Here is a 12,572-nt window from a genome sequence, read left to right as displayed (position 1 = left end):
GGTGTACAATGCTGTAAGTTCGCTCTTACCATCTCTCCTCCAAGTCGGTTCATTACATCATTCTCTAATGGAAACAAGGCTACACACAATTCTGTTGGCATGTGTGTCTCATTTTCTTTATCTACTAATCTAGGCTGTTTTATTAAAGTTGTTGGCAGTTGTCACACATGGGGAAGAGAATGACGTTTTCTTCACTGATGCAGCTAGCCATGGGCTCAGTAAGATTGAGTCCCATGAAAGCAAGAGGACCTGAGTTCAAATCTCCAGTACCTACACAAAAATAGGCCATGGCTGTGTGTGCCTGAAACCCCAGCACTGGGGAGCAGAGAAAGGCAGATAGATCCAGGAAGCGTACTCGACAGGCAGCCTAGTTGAAATAGGAAGCTTCGCTTTCAGTGAGAAACCTCAAAAACTGGAGGGGAGAACAGAGAATGATACCTCATGTGCTCCTCGGCTATGAAGAGGACACATGTACACACACACACACACACACACACACACACACACACACACACAAAATACAACAGAAAGATGTCTCATTTGTGTGGCTGAAAGCCATTGAGAAGTTCAGTACCAACTGATTTGGAGGAAAAAGGAAAATGTGTGTAAAGCATCCAACATGTTCCTACCAGTTCACTTGTCCTTTTGGACTCACCAATTCCATCTGCCATCCTCAGCCCACTACTCACCCAACAGCACCCTGCCCCCCTCAGACTTACCAAGGCAGAACAAGAGCAAGAACTGGGGATTCATCTTCAGCTTGCTGTTCCTGTTAAAGTCTAATTCCAGGACCAGCAGTTCTTAATCTTCAGAGCTAGCCCACAACTTCTGCTTCACGGTGATAATCAGGATGTGATCTCTCAGCAACATGTCACGCCACTTCCTACTGGCTTGGTTTAGTTAGGCTCCCACCACACTTGAAGAATCCAGATCACCTACTTCTTACTCATGCATTCTGACCAAGCTTCTGAGAAAATGCTAATCATATGTACTAATTAATTGGTGTTGTCCCCTGCCCTTTGTGTTTGGTTTGTTTCAATATTAATTTTATCTATTATTGACAGTTTTATATATGTAAACAATATTTCTCTAGCATATCCAACCCCAACTATAAACTCCCACTTCTCTCAGACACCCCCAATATCTCCTTCTCCCCACTCCTCATTCTCCCTGAAGTTTTTTGTAAACCATTGTGCTGACTAGTTTTATGTCAACTTGACACAAGTTAGAGTCATCTGGGAAGAGGAAACCTCAGTTGAGAAAATGCCTCCCTAAGACTGGACTGTGGGCCAGCCTGTGGAACATTTTAAGTAGTAACTGATGGCGCGGGGTTTAGTCCATTGTGGGTGTAAGGGTCCACAGTTCACTGAAGAATGATACCCCAGATTCAAATAGTATATAAAAGCCAAGAGCTTTTATTATGCAGAAGTCCAGCATGCTGGGGTCTGTCATTTACCAAGATGGGGACACCCAGGTGAGCTCCAAGGCCCAGTTTAAAGCTCATTAGGGGATTCCAAGGAGGGGTTGGTTACCTTTATGTTAATTGTTTGGCTCTATCTCTAAAGACAACCCAGAGCCATCTGCCTCGGGCCAGGTGGCAGAGCAGTTTCTGATTGGCTGCCTGAGGCCGGGGTTTTCCAGTAACTGACTTGCCTTGACTTGTCCAGTTCTGAGAAACAGAAATTCAGGTCTAGTCCAGTTTGAAGACTGTCATGGAGTCAGCCTGTCTCAGACATCTCATGGGTGGTGCCACCCACTGAGCTGGTGTCCTGGGTTCTGTAAGAAAGCAGGCTGAGCAAGGCATGAGGAGCAAGCCAGCGAGTTCTGCCTGTGTTTCAGCACCTCTCCAGTTATGTGAGCCAAAAACTGTTTTTGCTCCCGGTGTTTCAGCACAATAGTAACCCTAAGGCACCCACTGAGTCCAATTAGTGTCAATTGTTGGGATGTTGAGTAATCCTGTGAGCTTGATTTGGTCAAATAGCCACAGCTGCAGGGAGTTCACAGCGTGTGACCGAATCGTCACATCCTGAAGGACGCTTGCTGTCTGTCCTCGGGTCCCTCTCTCCTCTCTTCCGGTGTTCCTTGAGCCATGGTTGGGGCAGGAGTGATATAAGTGTCCCTTTTAGGACACTCAGTGGTCATTTATTCTCAGCATCTCTGCATTAATCGCTGACTACTGCAGAGAAGTTTCCCTGGCCAAGGTTGAGAATGGCGGTATCAAACATAGAAAAGGGTTTAATGTGTCCCCTTGCTTACTTCAGCCTAGGCTTGCTTGCTTCTTTGTTTTTTGAAACAGGGTTTCTCTGTGTAGTCCTGGCTATCCTGGAACTCGATCCGTATAGTCCAGGCTAGCCTGTCTGTCTCCCAAGCACTGAGGTTAAAAGCTTGTTCCACCAGCAGCCAGGTTATAAATAAAGCCACTTACCTCTCAACCAAGAGGAATGCTGGAGTTTTTCTTTTAAGATATATTGGTCTAGAGAAAGTTCTAGGTTTTTCTCTGGGGAAAGGGAGACGAATGATTCACAGTGAGAAAGGGGGCACTGTAACTGACTTCCAGACAGTACAAACCACTCTCCCTTCCAACCCCAGCTTCAGAAATGCCACAACACTGCCACCTCCCTGCAGGAGACAATGGGAACCTCAAAGGAAGAGACTCAAACAGCAACCTTTGCTCTTTTCTCCTGGAGGAGCCAGCCGCCACCTGTAGTCCCCATCCCAAGTGTGAAGAAAATCTTAGGGTTTTAATTTTTGTAACTAGGAATTAACAACCAGAGGATATCTTGATGACACTGAAAAGTGAGAAGCAGGTGCTGGGGGAATGGCTAAGAGCACTGGCTGCTGTTTCAGAGCATTCAGATTTGGTCAACAGCACCTACTGCTACCAGCCATCCATAACTCACGCTCCAAGGGAATCCAATGCTCTCTTCTGACCTGGGCACAAGGCACACAGGTGATGTACAGAAAACGGGGGTCAGACACGGCATGGGCGCTGCTGTCAAGAACTCACAGCAGCTATGGTTACCTGCTCAAGATGAAGGCAGTCAAAACTCAAGAATGTATAGGGGCGGAGTGGAGGTCCCGCCTCAACTGTGGAACTATCTATTAGCAGTTCATAGCTGCTGGGGGAAAGGAGAATTGTTCTTTTTTATGATTTGTAAGATGTGTTTAGCCAGGCCTTGGTGGCACATGTCTTTCATCCCAACACTCAGGAGGCAGAAGAGGGTGGATCTCCGTAAATCCAAGGCCAGCTTGGTCTACAGAATGTGTTTCAAGATGGCCAGCAGTACACAGAAACCCTGTCTCAAAAACCAGAACAAAACAAAAATTATTTTATTTCTTGTGTATGAGTGTTTTGCTGCTGTGCTGCCCTATGTGTACCCAGTGCTCTGGACGGTCAGAAGAGGGCTTTGGGTCCCCTGTTACTGGAGTTACAGATGATTGAAAACAAGTGCTCCTCACCACTGAGCCATCTTTCCAGCCCTAGAGAATCATTCTTTTAGGAGGTATGGAGACTTGCTCATGCTTGTAGAAGTTTTTATCCTGATCTGGGGTTTCTACCCCATCTTTGACATTTAGTTCCTGGATTAAACACACATGCCACCTTTATATTTACAGCAAACCTATTGGCACTAGAGCTGGGCAGGTATCCACCCTCTGTGCTATTACAGTGTTTCCTATGGACAACCCTGCATTATTTCTATGCTTCATCTGGGCTGCTTTTAACTCCAATTAGCCAGCCCTCAGGGCATGTTTTCTTGACTCCTAAGCCATGGTGTCCTTCCCTTTCTCCTCACCTTCTCTCTTTCGTGGTTCTCCTCAGACCCCCAATCCAGAGAGCCTTAAGCCCTGCCTATGTCTCTTCTGCCCAGCTATTGGCTGCTGGCATCTTTATTCACCAATCAGAAACAAGTTGGGGGCAAGGTCACATAGTGTCACTTGGATGTAGGAAACAACTAGGTCTTGAGTAGCCAGTGTTAGGATTAGTATATAAACAACATCAGGCCAAGACACTACAATGTTTCATGGAATGACCACATACCCATGGGCATATGAGCAGCACTAATTTGATATAGTGGATGTGGTGGTTTGAACATTTATGGTCTTGTCTTAGCGTTCTACTGCTCGGAAGAGACGCCATGACCACCACTGCAACTCTTTAAAAGAAAACATCCAAATGGGGCCTTGATTTCCACTTTAAAGGCTTAGTCTATTGGCAGGATGCATATCAGCAAGCATAGCAGACATGATGCTGGAAAGGCAGTTGAGACCTATACCATGATCTGTAAGCAGCAGGTAGGGAAAGAAAGGCAGGGCCTGGCTTGGGCCTTTTGAAACTTCAAGGCCCATCTCCAGTGACACACTTTTCCCCACAGGGCCTTACCTACCTCAACAAGGCCACACCTCCTAATCCTTCCCAGCATTCAAATCCACGAGTCTTTTTTCTTTAATTCAAACCATCACAGGCCCCATAGGTTCATATATTTGAAAGCTTAGCCACCAGGGAGTGGAACCCTTTCCAAGAATTAGAAGAATTAGGAGGTGAGGCTTAGTGAAAGAACTATGTCCCCAGGGTGGATTTTGAGGTTCCAAAAGCCCACACCAGGAAGAGTCTCTTTGAGACTCTCCTTGCTTCCTACAGGCCTGGATGTAGCTCTCAACTACTTTCTCAGCATCACATCTTTCCTGCCTGCTGCCGTGCTCCCTGCCATGATCCTCTAAAACTGAAGGACCCTATGGGCTTTCACTAGCCTTATACCCACCCGCCTCAGGTCAAGACTAGGCCGAGTTCAACATTCTTGAAAACCTGCAGAAGGTACTGATAGTCACCTGACCCTCTGGTCCAAGATGGAGTTTGATGAGTACCATAATCTGCCCATTCTTGCTAGCCAATAGATTCAAAGGTTAATTTGCTTAGCCAATAAATTTAAACTGTAACCTTGCTGATGTAACCTGTACCCCTAAAAAGTATAAAAACTGCTTGTTATAGCCAATCAGGGTCGACTTCTAGTCACTTGCCACGAGGGATTGATGAAGGGTCGATCCCAACGCACTAGAAAAATAAACCCCATTGCATCAAACTCCGTTCTTGTGTCTCACTTGGTAGGTGGGGTTCCTGTAGTTAAAACTCACTTGGAGTCTTACAAAGCTGTAATCAAGCTCCTAATTAAATCAATCTTTCTTTCTTTCTTTTGTGGTTTGTTTGTTTGTTGGCCCAGTGTTTCTCTGTGTAGACCTGGCTGTCTTGGAGCTCTGTAGTTCAAGCTAGCCTCAAACTCAGAGATCTTCCAGCCTCTGCCTCACCAGTGTTGGAATTAAAGGCTGTTTAATCCTGTCCTTTAATCCTAGCATTTGGAAGGCAGATGTGGGCAGACACCACCACCTAGCTGGTTGATTGCTTCCTCCCAAGGCCTTGGTCACTGTGCCTCTTCACAGTGTAGAACAGTGGCTAAGATGGTGAGCTGTTGAGAGTGAGAGTGAGAGGAGAGAGAGAGAGAGAGAGAGAGAGAGAGAGAGAGAGAGAGAGAGCGCATAAATTTGGGAGGAAGACATGTTGCAGTGATCTAGGGAAAACTGGTGGGGATATTGCCATATTTAATTGTCTACATGTCTGAAATGCTCAAGGAATACTTTTTAATACAAAGAAACTATTTGTATGTGAGTGTGTGTATGGGTTAATGCCACATGTGTGGGTACTTGGGGAAGCCAGAAGAGAGCATTGGATCCCCTGGAACTGGAGTTATAGGCAGTTGTGAGTCATCTGCCATAGTGTTAGGAGCAGAACTAATCTCTGAGTCATCACTCCAGCTCCTGAAAACTTCTCTGAACGTCAGGAACGAGACAATGCTCTACTCTGGATGTTTTTTCCTCCAAACTCACACACAGAAACCTAACTTAGATAAGGTTTAGGGGTTGGGGATCTGTGGGAGATGAAGGTGGAGTCTCTTGGGTTTCAGACCCTGGACAAAGGGTTGTGTATTTTACATACCAAAGTGGACCTGGCTTCCAGGTTCTCCCAGAATCCCTCAGTCCATACCTGGCATAACCCTGCTCTCTACCCTGGACTTTCCAGCCCCGGGGCTGATCTTTCCCACCCTCAGAGGCTTTTTTCTATATAATCCAGACATTTTAGTCTCTCTCTCCTTCTCTCTTCTCTCTCCCTCTCTTGTCATGCTCACACTTTTTCTCTTCCCCCTTCCCTCTGTCTCCCTTCCCATGGTAACTTCTCTGGTCTTGATCCTCAGAACCACCTGCCTGTATTTACTTTAATCTGGCTTCAATTGGCCCATTTCACTAAAGGAGAAATAGTTTATCAGTCTCCAGTGAACATGGTTAGTAACCTTTTAAAAAAGAGTCTAAAATGAGAGCTAAAGAGATGACTCATGGGCTGGAGAGAGATGGCTTACAGTTAAGAACAGACTATTCTTCCAGAGGTCCTGAGTTCAATTCCCAGCAACCACACTGTGGCTCACAACCATCTGTAATGAAATTTGATGATCTCTTCTGGTGTGTCTGAACACAGCAATATTGTGTACTCATATACATAAGATAAATCTTTTAAAAAGAGAGAGAGATGGCTTAGAGATTAAGGGTACTCTTGCAGAGGAGTGAGGTTCGATTCCTAGCATCTGCACACACACACACACATAAAATATAAATAAGTCACTCCTTTTCTTGGCTTTTTGGGACAGGGTCTCATTATGTCAGCTTAGCTGTCCTGAAACTCCTATGCAGACCAGGCAGGCTTGCAACTCAAAAGTCTGCTCATGTCTACCTTCCAAATTTTGGGATTAAGGAACAGCACCACCACACCTGACTAACAGATTTTTAAGAGTCTTAATAAGTTATTTCTCTGCCAGTGAAATGAACCAACTCTAGCTAGATTAAAATACATATAAATGCAGGGTCATGGGGTGAGTTTGCTGCCTCAAGGAAGAAGGCCAGGGAAGTTGCCATGGGAAGAGAGAGGAAAGAGAAAGAAAGTGCACAGGCAGAGAGATCAAAATCTCTGTGTAGTATGAACAATTTAAACTTATTCAAACACTCAGACTATGGTCATTTTATTTGGCTTCGACAATTACTGGGGGTCACTCCTAATTTACTCTTCTAACTGCAGAGCTAGCTACCCTCATAGCAGTGTGCCCCAGAAACTTTCTTTCTCCTGGCCATGTGCTCATGATTCCTCTCTCCTAGTGGCAGCTTCCTCCTCCCTCTTCTTTTCTGCCAGTTTCTCCTCCTCCAACAAGGTCACTTCTAACCCACCTACCTCTAATCCCTCCAGTAATTGGTTGTAGCCGATTTTATTTAACCAATAGATTTAAATCAAGAAAAAGACTGTAAACACGAGTCACTCGCAGGCCTAGACCTTCCAGTGTAAACTTAGCATTGCAATACATAGCAATAGACCAGACCTCAACATGCCTGGATTATATGGGGAGGAGTCTGGGGTGGGCAGCCCACCCCTGTGCTGCACAGTTCAGGGTAGAGGGCAGGGTATGCCAGGTAAGGACTGAGAGATGCTGGGAGAACCGGAAGGCCCGGTCTGCTTCGGTAAAAATATGCACCTCAGTTCCTTGTCCTGGGTCTGAAACCAAACAAGTCTTAAATCTACCACTACTCCTGCCTGGCCAAGACACCAGGAGGTGTCATCTGTGAAGGAGGAAGCTGTCCTCAGACATCAAACCTGTCAATGACTCCACCTCAGACTTGAGTCATCTCCACCAACATGAGAAACAAGTTTCTCTATCTTATATGATGTCTAGTTCAAGATATTTTGTTGTTACAGCATTAACTAAGACAATGATGCCTACTTTCACCCTGTCCATTGGACACAGAATAGAAGTGATAACCAACTGAGCAAGGAAAAAAACTACCCAAATTAAAAAAGAAAAAATATAAAATTCTCACTGTTTGCAATAGCTCCTGACTTTTAAAAATTTAGCTATTTAAATAAATATCTGTGTTTACTCCCAATCCCCAAATAGTTCATTTTAAACACTTTATCACATTCATCTATCTATCTATCTATCTATCTATCTACCTACCTACCTATCTATCTACCTATCTACCTATCTATCTATCTATCTATCTATCTACCTACCTATCTATCTACCTATCTACCTACCTACCTATCTATCTATCTATCTATCTGGGAGGAGCTGAGGATTCACCCCAATCGATGGACCATGCATGCAGAGGTACTTGCAGGCAGAACACCCATACACATTAAAAACAATGTATCAGGAAGAAAGGAGAGGTCCGAACAGCCTGAGCAGGGTCCCCACATCAGCAGAAGGCTGCTTTCCTGCCTGCATCTAAAGTGCTTGCCAACCCCACAGCTGGCACCTGCATGTTGATGCTTGCAGGCTCTTTGGTGAAACCCACTCTACCCGTGTGTGAGCATGCTAGGAAATTAATGGCCATTAAAATAGCCACCAGAAACATCTGCCAAGTGTTGATGAAGAAATACCTCCACTCCTTCTTTCTATGAGAAAAAAAATAATCATAAGGGAAAACCCCCTGAAGTGTGTGTGTGAGTGTGTGTGATGTATGTGTGTGTGAGAGAAATGTGTGTGTGTTTCCTCTACTTCCCAGTGACCTTCAGGGCTTCCACAGTAATGAAGAGGCTCCAGCAGCTGTCAGTAGTTGATTCTGATTGGAATGCTCCTAGCAACTTCATTCATATACCCATATTTTCCCCAAAATCTTGAACTTAGATCTTTTTCTTGAGATGATATTGTAAGGCCTTTTGCAGTGTTGAGGGGGTTGGGGGGTGTCCCACTTGGGATTTAACAATAAAGACACAAAGACATCTGCATAATATAAGGCTGTTGCTTTGGTTGCTGGGTGTATTGGCTGGTTTTGTGTGTCAACTTGACACAAGCTGGAGTTATCACAGAAAAAGGAGCCTCAGTTGAAGAAATATCTTCATGAGATCCAGCTGTAAGGCATTTTCTCAATTAGTGATCAAGGGGGGAGGGCCCAGCCCATTGTGGGTGGAGCCATCCCTGGACTGGTAGACCTGGGTTCTATAAGAAAGCAGGCTGAGCAAGCCGGGGGAACAAGCCAGTACGCAGCACCCCTCCATGATCTCTGCATCACTCCTGCCTCCAAGTTTCTGCTCAGTGTGAGTTCTTGTCCTGACTTCCTTTGGTGATGAACAGCAATGAGGAAGTGTAAGCCGAATAAACCCTTCCCTCCCCAGCTTGCTTCTTGGTCCTGATGTTTGTACAGGAAGAGAAACCCTGACTAAGACACTGGGTCAATCCCTTAGCTAACCATCTGACTTCCCATTCACTGCCTCCCTTCCACATGTCTCTCTCTGCTCTGCCTCCTGGCTCTTTCCTCCAACCACCAGTTCTTTATTTCTCGAATACACACTTCTTTCTCATTAAAGAAAAAAAACAAAACAAAACAAAACAAAAAAACAAAAAACAGTGGGAGAGGTTATACAGCAGAGCCAATCAGCAGCCAGACTTTTAACCCTGCCCCCTCTACATTACCTTTCTTACGCAGTTCTCTCCCTCCATCCACCTTCAACATCTATTATATGTCTGCTTCTGTGAAAAATTCCACCCTCTTTGTTACTTGGTGTCCTTGGGTCTGCTGATGATAGCGTGCAGTTACCCTGTACTTCATGGCTAATGTCCACGCATAAGTCAGTACATACCTTGTATGTACTTGTGGATCTGGGTTGCCTCACTCAGGATGATGTTTTCTAGTTCCATCCATTTTCCTGCAGAAATTGTGATGTCCTTGTTGTGATGGCTGTGTAGTACTCCATTGTGTAAATGGAACACTTTTTTAAAATTCATTCTTTGGCTGAGGGATATGAGTTGTTTCCAGTTTCTGACTATTACAAATAAAACTGTGAACTTAGTTGAGCAAGTGTCCATGTTTTTTAGGTGTATGCCTAGGAGTGGTATAGCTGGGTCTTTCCTTTTGGGGCAGGTGAAGAAGGAGCAAACATGCCCAGTCAGCCTGACACTGCAGCACAGCAGGTAACATTTGAGAACACAGGGCACACCTGTGTAGCCTGTTGACAGAGGACGTATGGGGGTAGATCACCCCAGCAGGGTGGGTTTCTTGAAGAATGCAAAAATGTCTAGAGCCGTTTTAGAATGTGACTCTCGAGTGGACAGGGACAAACCTTAGCAATGTTCAGGATGGAGGGACATGGGTTAGCTCAGCTTATTCTGAAGTTATGCAAAAAGTAATTTACAGGCGTAAGAGTATGGGTAAAGTGTTTATCCAGCATGCATAACAAATGTCCCAGATAAAACGCACCCTGGTGGTCCATGTCTGTAATCCCAGCATTGGGCAGGTAGAGGCAGGAGAATCAGGAGATTGGGGTCATCTTTGGCTGAAGAGCAGGTTCAAGGCCAACCTGGGAAACATAAGCCTTGTCAAACCAACCCAAACAAGCAGTGCTAACAACAAAACTGTTCCATTTTATGAAGGAATTCCCAATTGTGGACTCATCTCTATAATCCCCAAATATTTCCGTGCATGGCTCTCTTTATCAGACAAGAACCACATCAGAATTCACACCTTCCTCGACACTAGCCCATATCCAGTCAGCATTCAGACTTGCTAGGTTCTCACTCAGATGCGCTTTTATCATTTTTCTAACATGGGGAGCCAAAGCTGGGGATGTAAATCAGTTGGTAAAGTGTTTGCCTAGCATCCATAAAGCCCTGAATTCAATCCCCAGCACTATAGAAACGGCCTCTGTGGTATGATGACGCACAGATGTAGTCCTGGTCCCAGAATCTGGAGATGCAGACAATCAGTAGTCTAAAGTAATTCTCAGGTATGCAGAAAATTCCAGTCCAGTCTGGGCCACATGAGACCAGGAGGAGGAGAAGGAGAAAGGGGAAGAGGAGCAAGAAGAAGGAATTTAAAAGCACTTAAGATGATGAGGAAGAAGTGTTCTGAAATATAATGTGTATGGGGGATACCTGGCAGGCCCATGCCAAGGTATTTCCCTGAGAAATCACCCCACGCAACAGACCTGGTCCAAAGGGGGTTTACTGTGGGGAAGGGAGTGGGATGTGGGCCTGGAGAAAGGGTACAGGCAGACAGACAGGAGCAGAGGCATGAGGGCAGGAAGGGGGAGAGAGACATGGGGACAGAGAAAGAGCTGGAGCAGTGAGGCAGTCCTTTTATATGCCACCCACACCTGGTGGCAGGTGGTGGATGACATAAGTCGTTGCTAGGTCACTGGGCAGAGCCTAGCAGAACTGCCTATCAGCCAACAGGAAGAACACCCAGGTCCCACATCAGGCAGCTTAAAACTGCCTCTAACTCCAATTCCGGGGGGTTTGACTCACTCTTAGTATCCATGGGCACCTGCATGCTTGCCACAATCTCTCTCTTCCTTCTTCCTTCCCTCCCTCCCCCATCTCTGTCTCTCTGTCTCTCTTACACATACACACACACATAATATTAAAAATAAAAATAAATCCTTAAAAAAAATTAGCTAAAGCTGTGTCTGGATGAAAGGCAGTAGCAGTCAGATCTCTGTGAGTCCAAGGCCAGCCTGTCTACATAACAAGTTCTAGGAAATCCAGGGCTATATAAGACTTTGGTATTTGAATGAGACTGGTCTCCTTAACCTTGTATGTTTGAATGCTTGATCCTCAGTGGAGGAATTGTTTGGGAAGGATTCTGAGGCATGGCCTTCTTGGAGAAGGTATGTCAAGTGTGTGTGTGTGTGTGTGTGTGTGTGTGTGTGTGTGTAAAATATCTCTTATTCACCTAATATAATTGCTGTCTCCAAGGCTTACTGCCTCTGTTTGCTAATGTAGGCTCAGTACTGGAAGTTTCTAGCCTCTGTACAATCTAATCTAGGCCTAGAATGTTTTCAGCCTCTGAGACTTGCTGCTGAATAAACTTACCCCTCCTTTTTAGTTCTTTCTGAACTCTGGCTGGCTGGTCAGCTCAGCTGTTCTGGCTCAAACTCCTCTCCAAGCTGACTGATTCAATCTGGCTTCTCTCAGTTTACTACTGAACTGCTCTGTTTGGCCTCATACTAACTCTAGCAATCTGTTCTGATCGTCTGGCTTCTTTTCCTTCTGTCTTTACCTATGTCTACACTGTTCTCTCTGTTCATAAAATGGTGATATAATGTGGTAGTAGAGGACACTTCAGCAGGTCCAGCCAAGGTGTCCTCAGAGGAATCACTACTATGCAACAGGCCTACCTCAAAAGGAAATTTACTGGGGGAAGGAAAAGGGACCTAAAGGGGGTAAAGGCAGAGACAGGAGGGGGACAAAAAAGGAGAGGAAGAGAGGAGAGGAAGGAAGAGAGGACAAGGCCAGTTGGGGACACATGAAGAAGAGAGAGGAAAACTTGGAGATGAAGGGGGGAGAGAGGCACAGACAGACAGACTAATAGACAGACAGAACTGGTGTAGTTGAGAGTTCTTATATGCCAAGTAGGCATGCACCTGGTAGCTGTTGGGCGCAGCCTAGAGGAATTGCCAACACTATTCAACTGGTCTCTGTAAAACTCCCATTAAAACTGCCTCTTCGCTCTCGAACCGGGCAGCCTCGGCCGTGAACAACGCAGCA

This window comes from Micromys minutus, assembly GCF_963924665.1.
Source record: "Micromys minutus genome assembly, chromosome: 30".
In the NCBI taxonomy this organism is placed as follows: Eukaryota; Metazoa; Chordata; class Mammalia; order Rodentia; family Muridae; genus Micromys; species Micromys minutus.
The sequence above is the reverse complement of the archived record's forward strand: the minus strand, read 5'-3'. Positions refer to the sequence as shown.